Source organism: Bos taurus, chromosome 29 (genome assembly GCF_002263795.3).
Source record: "Bos taurus isolate L1 Dominette 01449 registration number 42190680 breed Hereford chromosome 29, ARS-UCD2.0, whole genome shotgun sequence".
Taxonomy (NCBI): Eukaryota; Metazoa; Chordata; class Mammalia; order Artiodactyla; family Bovidae; genus Bos; species Bos taurus.
The window spans coordinates 20046129-20069400 of NC_037356.1; the positions used below are offsets into that span (position 1 = coordinate 20046129).

At 36.2% G+C, this 23272-nt stretch overlaps 1 long non-coding RNA gene across 1 annotated transcript in view; it reads left to right on the forward strand.

The window, feature by feature from the left end:
- Positions 1-23272, forward strand: part of LOC132344252 (uncharacterized) — a 105973-nt gene that overhangs the window by 33982 nt on the left and 48719 nt on the right. The gene's annotated exons all lie outside the window — the stretch shown is intronic.

Genomic DNA, 23272 nt, shown 5'->3' on the forward strand with positions numbered 1-23272 from the left:
AGAGTCCATAAGACTGATCTATACATCAGTGTCTCTTTTGCTGTCTCGTACACAGGGTTATTGTTACCATCTTTCTAAATTCCATATGTATGCGTTAGTATACTGTATTGGTGTTTTACTTTCTGGCTTACTTCACTCTGTATAATAGGTTCCAGTTTCATCCATCTCATTAGAACTGATTCAAATGTATTCTTTTTCATGGCTGGGTAATACTCCATTGTGTATATGTACCACTGCTTTCTTATCCATTCATCTGCTGATGGACATCTAGGTTGCTTCCATGTCCTGGCTATTATAAACAGTGCTGTGATGAACATTGGGGTACACATGTCTCTTTCCCTTCTGGTTTCCTCAGTGTGTATGCCCAGCAGTGGGATTGCTGGATCATAAGGCAGTTCTATTTCCAGTTTTTTAAGGAATCTCCACACTGTTCTCCATAGTGGCTGTACTAGTTTGCATTCCCACCAACAGTGTAAGAGAGTTCCCTTTTCTTCACACCCTCTCCAGCATTTATTGCTTGTAGACTTTTGGATCGCAGCCATTCTGACTGGAGTGAAATAGTACCTCATAGTGGTTTTGATTTGCATTTCTCTGATAATGAGTGATGTTGAGCATCTTTTCATGTGTTTGTTCGCCATCTGTATGTCTTCTTTGGAGAAATGTCTATTTAGTTCTTTGGCCCATTTTTTGATTGGGTCATTTGTTTTTCTGGAGTTGAGCTGTAGGAGTTGCTTGTATATTTTTGAGATTAGTTGTTTGTCAGTTGCTTCATTTGCTATTATTTTCTCCCATTCTGAAGGCTGCCTTTTCACCTTGCTAATAGTTTCCTTTGATGTGCAGAAGCTTTTAAGGTTAATTAGGTCCCATTTGTTTATTTTTGCTTTTATTTCCAATATTCTGGGAGGTGGGTCATAGAGGATCCTGCTGTGATGTATGTCAGAGAGTGTTTTGCCTATGTTCTCCTCTAGGAGTTTTATAGTTTCTGGTCTTATGTTGAGATCTTTAATCCATTTTGAGTTTATTTTTGTGTATGGTGTTAGAAAGTATTCTAGTTTCATTCTTTTACAAGTGGTTGACCAGATTTCCCAGCACCACTTGTTAAAGAGATTGTCTTTAATCCATTGTATATTCTTGCCTCCTTTGTCAAAGATAAGGTGTCCATATGTGCGTGGATTTATCTCTGGGCTTTCTGTTTTGTTCCATTGATCTATATTTCTGTCTGTGTGCCAATACCATACTGTCTTGATAACTGTGGCTTTGTAATAGAGCCTGAAGTCAGGTAGGTTGATTCCTCCAGTTCCATTCTTCTTTCTCAAGATAGCTTTGGCTATTCGAGGTTTTTTGTATTTCCATACAAATTGTGAAATTATTTGTTCTAGCTCTGTGAAGAATACCGTTGGTAGCTTGATAGGGATTGCATTGAATCTATAAATTGCTTTGGGTAGTATACTCATTTTCACTATATTGATTCTTCCAATCCATGAACATGGTATATTTCTCCATCTATTAGTGTCCTCTTTGGTTTCTTTCACCAGTGTTTTATAGTTTTCCATATATATGTCTTTAGTTTCTTTAGGTAGATATATTCCTAAGTATTTTATTCTTTCCGTTGCAATGGTGAATGGAATTGTTTCCTTAATTTCTCTTTCAGTTTTCTCATTATTGGTGTATAGGAATTCAAGGGATTTCTGGGTGTTGATTTTATATCCTACAACTTTACTAAAATCACTGATTAGTTCTAGTAATTTTCCGGTGGAGTCTTTAGGGTTTTCTATGTAGAGGATCATGTCATCTGCCAATAGTGAGAGTTTTACTTCTTCTTTTCCAATTTGGATTCCTTTTATTTCTTTTTCTGCTCTGATTGCTGTGGCCAAAACTTCCAAAACTATGTTGAATAGTAGTGGTGAAAGTGAGCACCCTTGTCTTGTTCCTGACTTTAGAGGAAATGCTTTCAATTTTTCACCATTGAGGATAATGTTTGCTGTGGGTTTGTCATATATAGCTTTTATTATGTTGAGGTATGTTCCTTCTATTCCTGCTTTCTGGAGAGTTCTTATCATAAATGGTTGTTGAATTTTGTCAAAGGCTTTCTCTGCATCTATTGAGATAATCATATGGTTTTTATTTTTCAATTTGTTAATGTGGTGTATTACATTGATTGATTTGCGGATATTGAAGAATCCTTGCATCCCTGGGATAAAGCCCACTTGGTCATCGTGTATGATCTTTTTAATGTGTTGTTGGATTCTGATTGCTAGAATTTTGTTAAGGATTTTTGCATCTATGTTCATCAGGGATATTGGCCTGTAGTTTTCTTTTTTTGTGGGATCTTTGTCAGGTTTTGGTATTAGGGTAATGGTGGCCTCATAGAATGAGTTAGGAAGTTTACCTTCCTCTGCAATTTTCTGGAAGAGTTTGAGTAGGATAGGTGTTAGCTCTTCTCTAAATTTTTGGTAGAATTCAGCTGTGAAGCCGTCTGCACCTGGGCTTTTGTTTGCTGGAAGATTTTTGATTACAGTTTCAATTTCTGTGCTTGTGATGGGTCTGTTAAGATTTTCTATTTCTTCCTGGTCCAGTTTTGGAAACTTGTACTTTTCTAAGAATTTGTCCATTTCTTCCACGTTGTCCATTTTATTGGCATATAATTGTTGATAGTAGTCTCTTATGATCCTTTGTATTTCTGTGTTGTCTGTTGTGATCTCTCCATTTTCATTTCTAATTTTATTGATTTGATTTTTCTCCCTTTGTTTCTTGATGAGTCTGGCTAATGGTTTGTCAATTTTATTTATCCTTTCAAAGAACCAGCTTTTGGCTTTGTTGATTTTTGCTATGGTCTCTTTTGTTTCTTTTGCATTTATTTCTGCCCTAATTTTTAAGATTTCTTTCCTTCTACTAACTCTGGGGTTCTTCATTTCTTCCTTTTCTAGTTGCTTTAGGTGTAGGGTTAAGTTATTTATTTGACTTTTTTCTTGTTTCTTGAGGTATGCCTGTATTGCTATGAACTTTCCCCTTAGGACTGCTTTTAAAGTGTCCCACAGGTTTTGGGTTGTTGTGTTTTCATTTTCATTAGTTTCTATGCAAATTTTGATTTCTTTTTTGATTTCTTCTGTGATTTGTTGGTTATTCAGCAGGGTGTTGTTCATCCTCCATATGTTGGAATTTTTAATAGTTTTTCTCCTGTAATTGAGATCTAATCTTACTGCATTGTGGTCAGAAAAGATGCTTGGAATGATTTCTATTTTTTTGAATTTACCAACGCTAGATTTATGGCCCAGGATGTGATCTATCCTGGAGAAGGTTCCATGTGCGCTTGAGAAAAAGGCGAAATTCATTGTTTTGGGATGAAATGTCCTATAGATATCAATTAGGTCTAACTGGTCTATTGTATTGTTTAACGTTTGTGTTTCCTTGTTAATTTTCTGTTTAGTTGATCTATCCATAGGTGTGAGTGGGGTATTAAAGTCTCCCACTATTATTGTGTTATTGTTAATTTCCCCTTTCATACTTGTTAGCATTTGTCTTACATATTGCGGCGCTCCCGTGTTGGGTGCATATATATTTATAATTGTTATATCTTCTTCTTGGATTGATCCTTTGATCATTAGGTAGTGACCATCTTTGTCTCTTTTCACAGCCTTTGTTTTAAAGTCTATTTAATCTGATATAAGTATTGCTACTCCTGCTTTCTTTTGGTCCCTATTTGCATGGAAAATCTTTTTCCAGCCCTTCACTTTCAGTCTGTATGTGTCCCCTGTTTTGAGGTGGGTCTCTTGTAGGCAACATATGTAGGGGTCTTATTTTTGTATCCATTCAGCCAGTCTTTGTCTTTTGGTTGGGGCATTCAACCCATTTACGTTTAAGGTAATTACTGATAAGAATGATCCCGTTGCCATTTACTTTATTGTTTTGGGTTCGAGTTTATACACTGTTTTTGTGTTTCCTGTCTAGAGAATATCCTTTAGTATTTGTTGGAGAGCTGGTTTGGTGGTGCTGAATTCTCTCAGCTTTTGCTTGTCTGAGAAGCTTTTGATTTCTCCTTCATATTTGAATGAGATCCTTGCTGGGTACAATAATCTGGGCTGTAGGTTATTTTCTTTCATCACTTTAAGTATGTCTTGCCATTCCCTCCTGGCTTGAAAAGTTTCTATTGAAAGATCAGCTGTTATCCTTATGGGAATTCCCTTGTGTGTTATTTGTTGTTTTTCCCTTGCTGCTTTTAATATTTGTTCTTTGTGTTTGATCTTTGTTAATTTGATTAATATGTGTCTTGGGGTGTTTCTCCTTGGGTTTATCCTGTTTGGGACTCTCTGGGTTTCTTGGACTTGGGTGATTATTTCCTTCCCTATTTTAGGCAAGTTTTCAACTATTATCTCTTCAAGTATTTTCTCATGGTCTTTCTTTTTGTCTTCTTCTTCTGGGACCCCTATGATTTGAATGTTGTAGCATTTAATATTGTCCTGGAGGTCTCTGAGATTGTCCTCATTTCTTTTAATTCGTTTTTCTTTTATCCTCTCTGATTCATTTATTTCTACCATTCTATCTTCTAATTCACTAATCCTATCTTCTGCCTCTGTTATTCTACTATTTGTTGCCTCCAGAGTGTTTTTAATTTCATTTATTGCATTATTCATTATATATTGACTCTCTTTTATTTCTTCTAGGTCCTTGTTAAACCTTTCTTGCATCTTCTCAATCTTTGTCTCCAAGCTATTTATCTGTGATTCCATTTTGATTTCAAGATTTTGGATCAATTTCACTATCATTATTCAGAATTCTTTATCAGGTAGATTCCCTATCTCTTTCTCTTTTGTTTGGTTTGGTGGGCATTTATCCTGTTCCTTTATCTGCTGGGTATTCCTCTGTCTCTTCGTCTTGTTTAAATCACTGAGTTTGGGGTGTCCTTTCTGTATTCTGGCAGTTTGTGGAGTTCTCTTTATTGTGGCATTTCCTCGCTCTGTGTGGGTTTGTACAGGTGGCTTGTCAAGGTTTCTTGGTTAGGGAAGCTTGTGTCGGTGTTCTGGTGGGTGGAGCTGTATTTCTTCTCTCTCCTTTTGAAGACTTGTGTTGCTTTTCTGGGTGCCTGATGTCCTCTGCCGGCATTCAGAAGTTGTTTTGTGGAATTTACTCAGCATTTAAATGTTCTTTTGATGAATTTGTAGGGGAGAAAGTGTTCTCCCCGTCCTACTCCTCCACCATCTTTGATGTAGTCACAAGGGGCATTTTCTAGGTCTTTCTTTATGCTACCTTTGGATGTGATTATGAATCTTAGGAGGATTGCTTCTTTTGTACCCTCTTTGGAGAAATCTCTTGCATCGATTGTCAAATAAATAAATAAAATTGTTATTAGCTTTGGTTTTGAGTGACTCAATAAATATACCTTAGAAAAAGAATTCAGTAGTGCCAGGAATGTTTACTGCTTGTCCTAAATACTGATTACAAGATTTTTGAAAGGATGTATGTGTGTATATGGGTGTATGTATGTATGTGTATAAATGTGTGTGTGTGTGTGTGTGTGTGTGTATATATATATAAGTCCTGTGGTCAGAAATGGACTAATTGCAAGCTGATATCCAGAAACTAATAGGAGCTATTTTTTAAAAGAATCTCTGTTCTCTTTATTTGATTCTGTTCTTCCCGTGGGAAATTCTGAGTTGACTTAAACCCCCTTCTCAAACCCTTGCTCACTATATGTTCTGGCAATTCTATCCACCTCTTTTTTGTTGGCATGATTTCACTCAGGATAAGTTTGACTTTCATCACCTTCTTTGGGAAACTGAAGATCTCTCCAAACTGAATACCCTGAGATCTCTTCCTTCTTACTGCTGCTTCTCCTCTTTCTCTCCATTGCCACCTTAGATCTTCCATTCAGTTCCTTTGAACCCCTTGATATGTCCCCCTTCATATTCCTACCTCCTTCCTCACTGGGTCTATCCCTGCCACATCATCTCTTTTCTGCTTCAGTCCCTTAGCTTCCAACAGTCCTTTTAACTGTAGGTCCCATACCCTTCACTGGGGACTTTTAAGAAACCTCTGAACACAACTACCTGAAGATGAAAAAGAAAAAGGCTAGTTGGAAATAGATTGGGTATTTTATCTTCTTAGATAGCTTTGGAGACATTCAGACAACTGCTTGGTGTCACCTCGGTCACTTGCCTGGAAGGTTGCCCACAGCCTCTATAGATTCCATCTCATGTTGTGCTCCAGTCATGTCTGACTCTTTGCAACCCCATGACCTGTAGTGTGCCAGGATCCTCTGTCCATAGGATTCTCCAGGCAAGAATTCTGGAATGAGTAGTCATTTCCTCCTCCAGGGAATCTTCCTGATCTGAGGATTGAAACTGCATCTCTTGCAAGTCTCATGCATTACAGGCTGATTCTTTACCACTGAGCCACGAGGCAAAGAGTCTTAAAAAGCCTTCTCAACAAATGTCAATAAAAAAGCATTAGCCCTGATATTAAGCAGTTAATTTTAACTTGTCCCATTAACCAGGAAAAGAATTCAGGTAACAGTGTAAAGTGTTTTTAAATCAGTGAGTTTGTATTACTATGTTGTTAAAAATAAATGATCTTATTTATTTATTATTTGGCTCTGCTGGGTGTTCACTGCTCTGCAGGCTTTTCTCTAGTTCCGGCGAGCAGGTGCTACTCTCTAGTTATGGTGTACAGGCTTCTTAGAGGAGCCTTCTCTTGTTGTGGAGCACAGGCTCTTGAGCTTTCAGGCTTCAGAGGCACATGGGCTCAGTAGTCACGGCTCCCAGGCTCCTGAGCACAGGCTTAGCAATTGTGGCACATGGGCTTTGGTTCAGACATGTGAGATCTTCCTGGACAAGTGATTGAACCAGTGTCTCTGGTGCTGGCAGGCAGACTTTTTATCACGGAGTCCTATTTTATTGACTCATAGTTGCATTTTAAAAATGAAAACCTTAGGATGCCTGTATCTGTATGTTTCTGTATGTCTCTTTATGTGTATGTTGTAGATGTGTAGTGTTATCCTATCTGCAGGTGGTATCACCAAATTAATCATAAAACCCATTAGGGGAGTTTCATTTAATTGGCTAAAAGATAAATGAGCAATTATATAAATTAAATACTTCTAGGACAGTTGGAAATATAGAAACAACCTCCATTTTTTTAAGTTCACATGGTCTGAGATAATCTGTGATAAATAAAGCTAGTTTTAAAATCGTCAGGAAAATAAGAAAACAGGTATGTCTCCAAACTTGTTAGCATTAAGTGTAATGAAGACATATATATTTTTTCTACCCAGGTAAGCTAAGCTTATGATGCCTCTGTGAGATGTGGAAAATTGTAAAGCTATAAATCCAACCTAAAAGCAAAGTGCACAGTAAAAATAAATTGCTCAATGCATGCCAAAAGCAGCCGTTAAAAAAATAAAAAAAAAAGGAAGAACTATATGTTTAACTTTTAGGTTCCTGGCTTCTATGATATTTTTGATAACTTGCCTTATTTGTTAACAGGAAAAGTAACTGAGGATGATAACTTGCTTTGTTTAATGTCTCATGAAATTTTCATGGGTTTTTCAAGCATAATTGTTAAGAACAAGTTAATTAAATAGATATAAGTGGGATAACAGTTTATAAATGAGCTTTTCAACCATAATTATGTTTTACATCTATTGAAAGTCATCTGAAAAATCTTTTGATGACTTGAAACCTTAAAGCTCTACCAAATTAAGTTAAATAATGAATATTCATTGGATATCTAGATCATTTCTAAATAAGATGAAATACTGCAACATTAATTTCTGAATATAAATGTAAGTTTATCTACTTTTCACATTTTAGTACAGAGGAACTGAAGATATTTTGGTCTATTAAAAATACCTTCTATAGTTCACAATTGCATGCTTCCTAGTTTTCACTGAAATTTAAGACTACTAAGAATTAAAAATGTTAATTGACAGATGTAAATGAAACCAGTAGAAACCACAGGATGAAGGAAAAGAAACTACCTTTTTGTTAAAGCTAATGAAAGTAATTTTGTCCTCGTTTAATGGTTACTTACAGGTTGTTTCAGAAAAAAAAGGGAGAAGTAAAAAGCAAAATGTAAATGGATATAAAAAGTTGAAAAGAGAGAATCTTATTTTACATGATCAAGCTGCTAAGATTGGATGGGTTTATTTATAAAGATTTGATTTTTAAAAATTAGCATTACTGTTAATCATACTGATGCAAGATTACAATTTCCTTTTATTTCTCTGTTAAAATTGCAGGGATTTATTGACTTATTGGTATATTCTAAATAAGAGATAGTAAAATATTTTTCTTTATCTTTTGAGTTTATTTGACTAGAAAACAAATACTCTGCATTATATCAAAATAATCTGTTTCTGAGTAATCTGATTACTTAGGACAAGTGGGCATTCTCAACATTAAGAGACCTAACTTTTGTTCACAACTGTTTAACCTTCAGTATTTGCCTTAAAAATTTTTTATTATCACTTTGGTTAACTAAATATTGTTTTATAGTGATCAGTGATCCTATTTAATCAAATGTTTAAACTTCTTTGACATTTTTGATGACTTTCCCAAATTAAAATCTAAATGGAACCTTTTTGTTCTTGAACAAACTGAAATTTCCCAGAGTGCCTCAGGGATGTCTCAAAGGATTTGTCTCTTATCTTGTAAAGGAGAGATCTTAGACTGATTGGATTTATTTGGTATAGTAAATTATGTGGAAAGCATTATCAAATAAACAAGATGACAGTCCTTCTTTGAGTATGTGTGTGTATAAATGTTACTAATATAGGTATCCCAGAACCTCTGCAAAGTTTATAAAAATTTGCTGATATCCTCATTGTCCCATTATTATGTCAAAGTGCTATATGTAACAGAAATAACTAAAAAAATAAGCCAGAACTTTAAAAAAATGTCATAGTCATGATAGACAGTGAAGATGGAAAAACTCCTTGATAAGAAGAGACTAAATAGACAGAAAACTGTACTCAACGTGTGGGACCCAGGATTGGACCCTGGACCAGAAAAAAAATGGCAGGAGTCCAAAAATGGGTCAAATTTGATTGTAGATGAATTAGCAATCTATTAATGTCAATTTTCTGGTTTTGCTACTTTTTCAGTGGTTACATAAGATGCAACATTTGGGAAGTTAAGTGAATGGCAGACAAGTGCTTTGTATTGTTTTTTGCAACTTGGTATGTTTGAATTACTTTTAAAATAAAAGCCATTTGCCATTTGAGAATCTTTCTAGTTTTTAGAGATGAGATGAATAATATACGAGCAGATTTAGTGCATACTATTAATTTAATCTATGAATTCAAACATTAAGAAACATGCACATATGCATATATCTGTAGAAAGATAGATAAAACCAAGATACCACAATGTCTAATTTTTAACCAAATTTTAAAAATTAGCAAATTTATATTTGCTAATATAAATTTAGAATTTAGTGTTAGAATTTGTCATATAATGCAGTATTTTGATATTAAGTTATTCTCCTGTGTGTTTCTAAAAGAATCATTAGCACACATTTTGCTAGAGTGGAATCGTCTATTTTGCCTTCTCCATTTCTTTCTGGCCAAAGAAATCTCAAAAATCTTATCTCAAGTAAGTCAGCTAACCTACACTGAATACTTCTTTCTGATTTCAAGAGAGTTTTCAGGTTTAATGTTATTTATTCTCAGGAAAGAATTAGAAGAAATCTACCGAACATCAAGAAGGACTAATAAACCATCAAAATACTGCTTATTACAATGTGTTGTTGTTATTCAGTCCCTCAGCCATGTCCAACTCTTTGCAACCCCAGTGAACTGCAGCACAGTTCACTGCTTCCCTGTCCTTAACTATCTCCTGGAGTTTGCTCAAACTCATGTCCATTGAGTCATTATTGCAATGACCCCACCACTAATATGTTCATCAGATATGCATAAGTTATCTCAGAGGAGTCATTTCTATAAATATTTGATAGGGAAAATATTCTATTTTCTTAGCAATACTTGTTAAGTGTTAAATTTGCTAAATGCACATATTTTGTTGATGATATGTAATTATTAATGGTCTGGGATGTAGATGACAGAGTCACTGGACAAAGAGTTTTTTTTACAAGATCTTCATATCCTTTCAGAAAAATTGAGACAGTGAAATTTTTATTTAAGATGAATTAGTTTGTTTCCTAAGGAGTAATACAACTAATATAAAAATACTAGTAAAAACATTGAAGTAGAAAATGCTTTGTGCTCTAAAGGGAGGCTAAGCATTATAAGGAAAAAGTGTTAGGGCCAAATGCAAGAAGTAGAGTCTTAAAATCTTTGCTAATAAGCAAGAAGGATTTTTGCCAGAGGGCAAACTACTTCTCTCCAGTAATAAATTAGGTTGTCTTAACTGTGACAGCATTACAGAACTGAAAGCAAGCAAGCAAATGTGTAAGTCAACTTATCTAATTGCTTGGTTTTATAGATAAGATATAGCCATAGAGAGGTTAACTACTTTGCTCAGTTAGGCATCAGAAACTTTGGACTGCCATATCACACAAAATAATAACACTTCTAGTTATAATGATGGTTTATAATCATCCTTTTCAAACATTTTCAGCATGCCCTCATCCACACTTCCTCAGTGGGTATTTAGTCTGTATGGCTTCGGTCAGATCTCATTTTATATATTTTAAATAACTGGCATAGAAGTGAAGTTTAAAGCTAGAGGTAGCAAATGTTAAGTATGCTACTTTTGATTTATGAAAATGAGAAAAGCCCTAAGGCTGAGAGAAGTAAAGTCTTTTTATTTATAAAGAACAGTGAGGTGAACTCTCAGCTTTGACCTTTTTAATACTCTTGTATTGAAAGCATTGTGTGCTGTTAGAGGAGATGCATTTGTGAAATTCCAAGTGTTGGTGTCTGCCTAAACTGCTTGAAACCTTCTATTCTGTCAATGGGTATCAAAACATACTTTGCAGCATCTATTGTGCCCAGAATTGTGCTAATTGCCCAAGTTATAAAAGGAAGAAAATTACACAGTATCTCTGCTCTCCTTAAGTGTACAATGTAATAGGGGATGGTAAGATAACAAAAAGTCATTGCCACAAAGCTTTATTTGTGATCTGCTATGTAAAGTACATTGTATCATTGTGTATAGGAAGGGTGCTGGATTTAGTTGACTCTTGCTAAAATAATGATGCATAACAAGCTACTGTGAAATTCTATGCCTTCTATTTATGATGGAACAATTGATTTTGGAGTAGTCCTCTCATCATAGGTACCCACAAATCTGTACGTAAAAGATAAAGCAATGTATTTTTAAGGAATTGGACAATAAAATAAAACCCTGGTAAGATCCAAGGGGAATCATAATTTGAAAATTAAATCCTTTAAACATAGAGGGACTTATGTAACATTCTAGGCTTTCAGAAATGTTTCCTAACATGATAAAACCAAGAATACATAGTTAGAAGTGATCACCCAGTAAAGAAACTGTACATTATGACAAAATCAACCCTTTTCTGAGGAAAGACATAGATTTCAAAGTCTTTACAATATAAATGAATAATGCCCAATGTACAACACTTAAAAAACCAATTATAAAAACTAACAAATACAGGGCATTGACTCCCACCATAAGCAGTTAAAATAATTAGACAAAATACATGAAATGTCCATTTTTATATCGGCCAACAGGCAGTTGATGAAATCTCTGAACTGAGCAAATATTACCTCTGTGTTAGCTCTTTCTGTATGGAGGCACTTTATGCTTCAAGGGGAGGTTGTTGAAAACTAAGTTGAACATGGCAATCTTAATGAAATAAGGAAAGTATATATCAGAGTTCAAGGGAACCAGGAATTATTCAGGAAAAATACCTGTGAGGAGAAAGCTACAGGGAGAAACAGTTCCAGAATTCTTGGATGTCTCCCTAAGTTTAGGCTGTAACAAGTGATGGTGGCTCAGAAGACAGAGTGACTAATACTTTCCCTTTGGGCTCGGGGATTGTTTTTTCTGAAGGTCTTTGAAAACAAGCAGATATAAGAATTTCTTCTTCCCCTCTACTATTTATATAAAAGCAGAATAGAAATTCACGAAAGGAAAGTTTCCCTGCTCTATTTTCTACCAAGAATGATAAAGGCTAATCCATGGAGACAAGTGCCTTATCAGTGGAGAAGGTACAGACTTACAGTCTACGAAACTTTGCTCTTTTTTACCATGCTTTTTCTGACTACCTTTCTTCCTATAACTGACCTGCCCCAAATCTTTCTTTTTTCTGTCTTTATCTGAGGGATAGTATGTACGTCTGAGGTCCAAGCCACCTCTGAGAGTCACTCATTGTTTTCCCCAAGGAATCTCTCATGCATACATGAGGTATACTGTTAACAAACTTTCGTTAGTTTTTCTTTTGCTAATCCATCCATTGTTAAAAGGGCTCCAGTCAAGAATTCATAAGGGTACTAAAGTCAGGAACAAGACAAGGGTGCCCACTTTCACCATTACTATTCAACATAGTTTTGGAAGTTTTGGCCACAGCAATCAGAGCAGAAAAAGAAATGAAAGGAATCCAAATTGGAAAAGAAGAAGTAAAACTCTCACTGTTTGCAGATGACATGATCCTCTACATAGAAAACCCTAAAGACTCCACCGGAAAATTACTAGAACTAATCAATGATTGTAGTAAAGTTGCAGGATATAAAATCAACACACAGAAATCCCTTGCATTCCTATACACCAATAATGAGAAAACAGAAAGAGAAATTAAGGAAACAATTCCATTCACCATTGCAACGGAAAGAATAAAATACTTAGGAATATATCTACCTAAAGAAACTAAAGACCTATATATAGAAAACTATAAAACACTGGTGAAAGAAACCAAAGAGGACACTAATAGATGGAGAAATATACCATGTTCATGGATTGGAAGAATCAATATAGTGAAAATGAGTATACTACCCAAAGCAATTTATAGATTCAATGCAATCCCTATCAAGCTACCAACGGTATTCTTCACAGAGCTAGAACAAATAATTTCACAATTTGTATGGAAATACAAAAAACCTCGAATAGCCAAAGCAATCTTGAGAAAGAAGAATGGAACTGGAGGAATCAACCTACCCGACTTCAGGCTCTACTACAAAGCCACAGTTATCAAGACAGTATGGTACTGGCACAAAGACAGAAATATAGATCAATGGAACAAAATAGAAAGCCCAGAGATAAATCCACGCACATATGGATACCTTATCTTTGACAAAGGAAGCAAGAATATACAATGGATTAAAGACAATCTCTTTAACAAGTGGTGCTGGGAAAACTGGTCAACCACTTGTAAAAGAATGAAACTAGAGCACTTTCTAACACCATACACAAAAATAAACTCAAAATGGATTAAAGATCTAAATGTAGGACCAGAAACTATAAAACTCCTAGAGAAGAACATAGGCAAAACACTCTCTGACATACATCACAGCAGGATCCTCTATGACCCACCTCCCAGAATATTGGAAATAAAAGCAAAAATAAACAAATGGGACCTAATTAAACTTAAAAGCTTCTGCACAACAAAGGAAACTATAAGCAAAATGAAAAGACAGCCTTCAGAATGGGAGAAAATAATAGCAAATGAAGCAACTGACAAACAACTAATCTCAAAAATATACAAGCAACTCCTACAGCTCAACTCCAGAAAAATAAATGACTCAATCAAAAAAATGGGCCAAAGAACTAAATAGACATTTCTCCAAAGAAGACATACAGATGGCTAACAAACACATGAAAAGATGCTCAACATCACTCATTATCAGAGAAATGCAAATCAAAACCACTATGAGGTACCATTTCATGCCAGTCAGAATGGCTGCGATCCAAAAGTCTACAAGCAATAAATGCTGGAGAGGGTGTGGAGAAAAGGGAACCCTCTTACACTGTTGGTGGGAATGCAAACTAGTGCAGCCACTATGGAGAACAGTGTGGAGATTCCTTAAAAAACTGGAAATAGAACTGCCTTATGATCCAGCAATCCCACTGCTGGGCATACATACTGAGGAAACCAGAATTGAAAGAGACACGTGTACCCCAATGTTCATCGCAGCACTGTTTATAATAGCCAGGACATGGAAGCAACCTAGATGTCCATCAACAGATGAATGGATAAGAAAGCGGTGGTACATATACACAATGGAGTATTACTCAGCCATTAAAAAGAATACATTTGAATCAGTTCTAATGAGGTGGATGAAACTGCAGCCCATTATACAGAGTGAAGTAAGCCAGAAAGAAAAACACCAATATAGTATACTAACGCATATATATGGAATTTAGAAAGATGGTAACAATAACCCTGTATACGAGATAGCAAAAGAGACACTGATGTATAGAACAGTCTTTTGGACTCTGTGGGAGAGGGAGAGGGTGGGATGATTTGGGAGAATGGCATTGAAATATGTATAATATCGTATATGGAACGAGTCACCAGTCCAGGTTCAATGCATGATACTGGATGCTTGGGGCTGGTGCACTGGGACGACCCAGAGGGATGGTATGGGGAGGGAGGAGGGAGGAGGGTTCAGGATGAGGAACACATGTATACCTGTGGTGGATTCATTTCGATATTTGGCAAAACCAATACAATATTGTAAAGTTTAAAAATAAAATTAAATTAAAAAAAAAAAAGAATTCATTAAGGTAGAGGGAAAGTATTTTTCCTCCCTTGCAACTAAATAATGTTATATATTTGTAGACAAAGACAAGGCCGGTAAAATAACAACTGTTGGGATGATCGGTTCTTTGAATTCATACAAAACCGGGAGATGTTAAACTCTCACCGGTTGAAGTGGTGATTCAAACTCCAGAATAGTCATGTCTTAATTATAGTGTTCAACTATTCTGTCTACTTTAACCCACGTAGTATAAAGATGCTCAAGAATATAAATTAAGGAACATACAAAGAGGAGAAATAAAAGGTATAAAAAATTAAATAGAAGTGTTGGAAAAAAAACAAAAAACTTTTTTATCATAGGATGGGACCAATAGATAGGACGCTGCAGACCAAAAAATAATTTTGAAGTTTGAGAGTTGAAAAAAAAAAACCAAAACACAAAAAACCTGTGAGGTAATACAGCTAATAGATGTGTACAGAGTCACAGTAGAAAATGAGGGAAGATGCAGCAAATATACTTGAATAAATAATGTTATTACAGTTTTTTTAACTTTCATGGAAACTGTAAATCCACAAATCCAAAACTGTTTAATAAAAGTGAACCAGGGTAAGCGCAAAGAAAAAATTATCAGGGCAGTTCAAGTTCAAAATGAGAAAATCCAGTCATAAAAGGAAAATCATAAAATCAACCAGAGAAGAGACAAATCATTTGCAGAGGAAAAAAATGTAAGAATTATTACTTAATTTTCAGAAATAATACAAAGGCAAAGAAAATGAAATGCCTATAACTTGTTAAAAGGAAAACAAAATATGTCAATGTTGAATTTTTTGTCCATGAAAACAGCATTTAGAAATGAAGCTGAAAGAAAGATCTCTTGCAGAGCAAAAACTACCTGGAAAATGTGTTTCCAGAAGACTTGCACTTTGAGACATATTAAAGAAAGTACCTTAGACTGAAGAAAATGAGACAGTTGTAAACTTTGTTATAGGGAAAGAAATGAAGAGTACTAGGGATGGTAAAATACATTAAAAATATACAATTTCTTCATCTTTTTAAAAATACCTTGAAATACAGTTCAGCTAAAGACAGTATAAATGTATTTTGTGGGTTTATATCATGCAGAATTCAAATGTCTAATAAATACAGCTCAAAGGGTGGGAGGAACAAATGGAATTAATTTCATAGCATGCACAAAGTGGTATGATATTATTTGAAAGTAAACTGTGATATTGTAAAAAATGTACAACTCCTAAAAATACAGCATAATAAACGAGCTAAGAGTGGAAACAAAATGGAAGCTAAACATCTTTATACAATTAATTCAAAATAAGGCAAAACTCAGAAAAATAGATGTGTTCACTTCTGGAGGAAACATAAAATGATGCAGCAACTTTGGAGAACAGTCTGGCAGTTCTTCAAATAAACACTGTCCTAAGACACAACAATTCTGGTAGGTAAACATCTGTCCTCTTCTGTCTGACTTTTAACACTTAACATAGTATTTGCAAAGTTCATCCATGTTGGAACACATCAGAATTTCTTCCCTTTTGAGATTGAATATTTCACTCCATGTATATACCACTGTCACTGGAAAAGTCCCTGATGCTGGCAAAGACTGAGGGCAGAAGGAGAAGAGGATGTCAGAGGATGAGATGGCTGGATGGCATCACACATGATTGATGTGCCCCATATCCAATGCAGTGGACATGAACTTGGGCAAACTTTGGGAGATTGTGAGGGACAGGGAGGCCTGGAGTGCTGCAGTCCATGGCTTCGCAGAGTAGGACACGATTCAACAACTAAACAACAACAATATATCACCATGCTTATCCCTGTGGCTAAACACTTGGGTTGCTTCCACTTTATTAACTATTGTGAATATTGTCTCTGCATATATAGGTATACAAATATTCCTTTGAGATCCTACTTTTATATCTCATGACATAGCCAAAAGTAAAACTGCTGAATCATATTAACTCTATTTTTAACTTTGTGAGGAGCCATCAAACTGTCTCCAATAGCAGCTTTACCATTTTACACTTCTACCAACATTGAAAAAGATTCAAATATTTCCCTCCTTGTCAAAACTTATTAGTCCCAGTTTTTTTTAGCTATCATTTTTTTTTTTTCAGCTTATGTTCCATGTATTTTTTCCCATGTAGTTCTGATGTTAGGTGGGTGTATGTTTATAATTATTGTATTTTTCCTAAATGACTGATCCTTCTATCCCATTCTAAAATATCCTACTTTATATGTAGTTACTTTTAAATTTTGCTTGTAAGCTGATTTTGTCTGATATTAGTATAGTAATTCCAGATCTCTCATGTCTGCCTTCTGCATTTTATAACTTAAAAAAATATTCATTTGCTTTCAACCAATTTTAAAGTGCATCTGTAATACAAACAGCAGAGTGTTGGATCATTGTTTATTTTATTCAGTCTTCTAATCTCTGCCTTTGAACTGTTTAATCCATATATGTTTAGGGTAATTAGTTACAAAGTAGGATTTATTTGTAAATTTGCTAGTTGTTTTCCACATGCCTTTTTTTTTTTTTTTTGGTTTCTCTACCCTCCATTGGACTTTGCTGGTAGCTCAGATGGTAAAGAATCCACCTGCAATGCAGGAGATCCAGGTTTGATGCCTTGGCCTGGAAGATCCCCTGAGGAAGGGAATGGCAACCCACTCAAGTATGCTTGCCTGGATAGAGGAGCCTGGTGTGCTATAATCCAGCAAAGAGTCATACATAAAACTGAGCTACTAACACACATAAGCATACATCCCTCCATTAGTACCTTCTTTTATGTTAAATATTTTCTAGTGCACCATTTTTAATCCAGTTTTCATTCCTTTTACTATTTTTTTCAGTTACTTTTCTTAGTGGAGTACCTGGGGATTTGCAGTTGACTATTATAATCTAGATTAGATCGATACCATTTTAATTTCAATTGGTATACAAAAAACTGCTTCTGTAATATTTCCATTGCCTCCTACTTCCTTTGTGCTATACTCTCATAAAAATTGCATCTTCATTCATTACTTTTGCATCAACACAGATTTCTAATTCTCTGTGCACCTGTCTTTTAAATAAGGTAGGATAAAATAGAGTAATAAACAAAAAATATATTTATACTATGTGATTTCTGTTACTGATGATTTTTATTTCTTCATGTAGTTTTGATTTATTGCCTACTACCCTTTCAGTTCTGTCTAAAGATTTCCTGTGGTATTTCTTGTAGGGCAGTTCTGCTAGCAACAAATCTCTCAATTTTACTTATATGTTAATGTTTTGATTTTTCCATTACTATACCCACTTTATTGCATATAAAATTCTTGGTTAACAGGCTTTTTCTTTCAGTGCATTGAATATTTCATCCATGGCCTTCCGACTTCCATAGTTTTGATGAAAAATAGGTTGTTAATGCTACTGAAATCCCTTGAAAATGTTGAGTCACTTCTCTCTAGTTCTTTTCAAGAGTTTCCTTTTTTCTTTGGCTTTACATAGTTTGGTTATGGAATACTATGTCTGAATTTCTTTGGATTTAAACAAAACAGAGTCCATTGAACTTCTTGCTGCTGCTGCTGCTGCTAAGTTGCTTCAGTCGTGTCTGACTCTGTGCAACCCCAGAGACAGCAGCCCACCAGGCTCCTCCGTCCATGGGATTTTCCAGGCAAGAGTATTGGAGTGGGGTGCCATTGCCTTCTCCGATTGAACTTCTTAGGTGTTTAATATTTTTCATCAAATTTTATGCCATTATTTCTTCACGTATTTTTTCTTTCCCTTTATCACTCTCTTTTCTTCCTGCAAATGTCTATATTGGCACACTTGATGATGTCCCACATGTCTTCAAGACGGTAGGTAAGGAGACATTTTAGTAAAGAGATCTGCAAATGTAGAGCCCACAGGCAGAAGCAGCAGGAGCACAATGAATATAGTAGAAGATGATGGGAGAATAGGGCCAGTATCAAAGATGTACCACTTTGCTGTGATTGGTCCATCTCAGAAGGGCTCTTGATGCTCTATGTTACTGACATAAAATCATCAGTGATTTTTGAATAATGACTCAACGTTTTCATTTGGCGTCTGGCCCTGCATATTATGTAACTAGTCTTATGGTAGAGGACGGGTTTAATGGGAGAGACAGGAACTAGAACTCAAAGAACCCCTACACTGAATCTTAAAGTGAGATAGCCAGACATTCAAGTGTATAAAGCAAGGGAAAGTTGTGGTCTGTTTGTAGAGTGGCAAAGTGGTTAAGAATATCAACTCTGAAGTCAAACTGCCTGGGTTCAAATCCAACTCTGCTACTTAGTAGGTATGTGATTTTGGATGATTTACTTAAATACTTTGTGCTTCAGTGTCCTCAGATATAAAATGGGAAAAAAAGGATATAACTTATTTCACTGGATGTGTTGAAGATGGGGTTAAAACACAAAGTGGTTCAAAGAATTATAGATACCTTATAAGAACTTATATAAATGTTCGTACATATTTGCTGTTATGATTAGTAGCACTAGTAGGGTTATTGCAGTGTGTGTTGTAGGGTGTTGCCAGTCATGTTACTGGAAGGCAATGAAAACTATAGGGAATGTGGGCAAATCTGAAATCTCCAGAGGCCAGATTTTGTAGGTCTCTGTGGTTTATAGGGAGACGTTTAGATTTCAAGTAATGAAAAAGTTGCAAATAATGCTCTAATTTGCATTTTATTCTCATATTTTCATCTCTTCATTAAAGATTTAGGGGAGGATCTCCATGCAAAGGCCACTAAAAAAAAAAAAAGGTAAATTTAAAAATTCTTGCTGCTTCTTGAGGGAGACAGAAGAGCTGAATTCAAAGCCAGCTGCATTCTCTAATCTTCTTTGAAGACAGGGATGGGCCTGAGGCCATCACTTTAATATATGCAAGAAGTGGTCCAAATTCAGGTTCCATAATGACCTACTCAACCTGTAAACTTGTTGAAAATATTCATATCGTAAGCCGTTTCACAATCATCACTAATGACCTATTTGTTACTCCACACTACTTCTCTAACAAGGGCGGAGGCAAACTTCTGGCTCCTACAATTCATTTCCCTCCTTAACCTCCTTTAACCTCCCTAAAGTTTTTTTTTTTTTTTTTTTCAGGAAAAGGAAGGATTTATTACTTGTAGCAAGTAAAGAGAACACCACAGACATTTCCCAAAGCAGTGTCTCTCCCAAAAGCAAAATTGGGGAAGTTTTAAGCTAAGGGTACAATATGTTCATGACAGGGCTTGGGTGGTAGACAGAGACCCAGCCTTAGTTGACTGAAGTCACGAGGGTCAGAAAAGGCCAACATCATCATCCCTTAGGTTCTAGCTTACCTGGTGGTTGAGTCAATCTTTACCACTGAAAGAGAACTGGAGGTCTTTACAACTGATATGTTATCTTTGCTATTATTACTTTTCTTGCCTCCTAACAGTTGTTTGTTCCTGCCTTCTTTTGTTCCCTTAAGATTATTAATTACTAGATGCCAGTCCAGGTTCGATGCATGATACTGGATGCTTGGGGCTAGTGCACTGGGACGACCCAGAGGGATGGTATGGGGAGGGAGGAGGGAGGAGGGTTCAGGGTGGGGAACACATGTATACCTGTGGCGGATTCATTTTGATATTTGGCAAAACTAATACAATTATGTAAAGTTTAAAAATAAAATAAAATTAAAAAAAAAAGATTATTAATTACTGAGGCCTTTCCAAGGGCTCACTACAGTTTTAATTTGTCCACTAAAACATATTTGGGGGTGCTAGTCAGTTCAGTTGCTCAGTCATGTTCGACTCTTTGCGACCCCATGGACTACAGCACGCCAGGCTTCCCTTTCCATCACCAACTTCCAGAACTTACTCAAACTCATGTCCATCGAGTCAGTGATGTGATCCAACAATCCTATCCTCTGTGGTCCCCTTCTCCTCCCACCTTCAATCCTTCCCAGCATCAGGGTCTTTTCTAGTGAGTCAGTTCTTTGCATCAGGTGGCCAAAGTATTGGGGTTTCAGCTTCAGCTTCAGCATCAGTCCTTCCAATGAATAACCAGGACTGATTTCCTTTGGGATAGACTGGTTGGATCTCCTTACAGTGCAAGGGACTCTAAAGAGTCTTCTCCAACACCACAGTTCAAAAGCATCAATTCTTTGGTGCCCAGCTTTCTTTATAGTCCAACTCTCACATCCATACATGACTACTGGAAAAACCATAGCTTTGACCAGACAGACCATTGTTGGCAAAGTAATGTCTGCTTTTGAATATGCTGTCTAGTTTGATCATAGTTTTTCTTCCAAGGAGCAAGCGTCTTTTAATTTCATGGCTGCAGTCACTATCTACAGTGATTTTGGAGGCCCCCCCCCAACAACAAAAAAAGTCTCTCACTGTTTCCATTGTTTCCCCTTCTATTTGCCATGAAGTGGTTGGACTGTATGTCATGATCGTAGTTTTTGGAATATTGAGTTTTAAGCAACTTTTCACTCTCCTCTTTCCCTTTCATCAAGTCTCTTTAGTTCTTCTTCACTTTCTTCCATAAAGGTTATGTCATATGCATGTTTGAGATTATTGATATTTCTTCTGGCAGTCTTGATTCCAGCTTGTGCCTCATCCAGCCTGGCATTTTGCAAGATGTACTCTGCATATACATTAAATAAACAGGGTGACAATATACAGCCTTGACATACTCCTTTCCCAATTTGGAACTAGTCTGTTGTTCCATGTCCAGTTATAACTGTTGCTTCTTGACCTTCATACTGATTTCTCAGGAGGCAGGTCAGGTGGTCTGGTATTCCCATCTCCTGAAGAATTTTCCACAGTTTGTTGTGATCCACACAGTCAAAAGCTTTGGCTTAGTCTATAAAGCAGATGTTTTCTGGAACTTGCTTGCTTTTTTGATGATCCAACAGATGTTGACAATTTGACCTCTGGTTCCTCTGCCTTTTCTAAAACCAGCTTGAACATCAGGAAGTTCATGGTTCATGTACTGTTGAAGCCTGATTTGGAGAATTTTGAGCATTACTTTACTAGCATGTGAGATGAGTGCAATTGTGCAGTAGTTTGAACATTCTTTGGCATTGCCTTTCTTTGGGATTAGAATGAAAACTGACCTTTTCCAGTCCTGTGGCCACTGCTGAGTTTTCCAAATTTGCTGGCATATTGAGTGCAGCACTTTCACAGCATCATCTTTCAGGATTTGGAATAGCTCAACTGGAATTCCATCACCTCCACTAGCTTTGTTCGTAGTGATGCTTTCTAAGGCCCACTTGACTTCACATTCCAGGATGTCTGGCTCTAGATGAGTGATCACACCATCGTGATTATCTGGGTCATGAAGATCTTTTTTGTACAGTTCTTCTGTGTATTCTTGCCGCCTCTTAATATCTTCTGCTTCTGTCAGGTCCATACCATTTCTGTCCTTTATTGTGCCCATCTTTACATGAAATATTCCCTTGGTATCTCTAATTTTCTTGAAGAGATCTCCAGTCTTTCCCATTCTGTTGTTTTCCTCTATTTCTTTGCCTTGATCACTGAGGAAGGCTTTCTTATCTCTCCTTGCTATTCTTTGGAACTAGCACCTAAATTCTGTGGCTAAATACAAAACCCACTTATCCTCCTGTAGGGGAAAATAAAACCACAGTTCAAAATAATTTACAATAGCTTACTAGTAAAAATATTGAAACCAGTAGCTTCCGAAAGGGACTGCTGCTCTGGAGATCTCATTATAGTCATCCTCCATGGCAGTCAGTTGGGTAAGTGGCTAGAACAATCATTAGTGCTGTCAGTAACCACATTCAGTTTTAATACATCCAAGTCAGAAGGTCTAGCAAAACCACTGCCTTGCCAATTTATTGACTTTGTCTGGCTTGTTTATTTCTGTGTAACAAGTAGAACTGGGGAGATTAGCAATATTGTTTCATTACTGGCTGAAAGCTGCAGTATTTGGAAGATAGTTTGGACACATTTTCTTCTATGAAGACCCTGTAAGTGTACTGCAAGGAAAAACCTTAGAACAGGGAAATTTCACTTGGTAGATCTCATATAACATGAAACTGGGACAGTTCTAGGACGTAAGGAATAGTAATTATACAGGTAGCATGTCATATATATACTACAAAAACTTTAGCTTCATAGGTTCATCTTGAATAAAAATAAAAATACAGAGTCCTCAGCTCGAGGAAAACAATCTGCTTTAATGTTTCTAGAATATGGCTGAGGAATCCTTTGTAATACTAATGTAAGATTGCAAGAAGGATGCACATTAAAAGTGGGGTAGGCATGACAACAGTGACTTTCTTTCTGATTCTGGTTTCATGAACCTTGGGCAAGTCAACTAAAGTTTTCAATCACATTCATCATAATCTGATAAACTAATTTACTAATTTATATATATATATATATATATATATATATATATATATATATATCGGAGAAGGCAATGGCACCCCACTCCAGTACTCTTGCCTGTAAAATCCCATGGGCGGAGGAGCCTGGTAGCTTGCAGTCCATGGGGTCGCTAAGAGTCGGACATGACTGAGCGACTTCACTTTCACTTTTCACTTTCACACATTGGAGAAGGAAATGGCAACCCACTCCAGTGTTTTGCCTGGAGAATCCCAGGGATGGGGAAGCCTGGTGGGCTGCCGTCTATGGGGTCGCACAG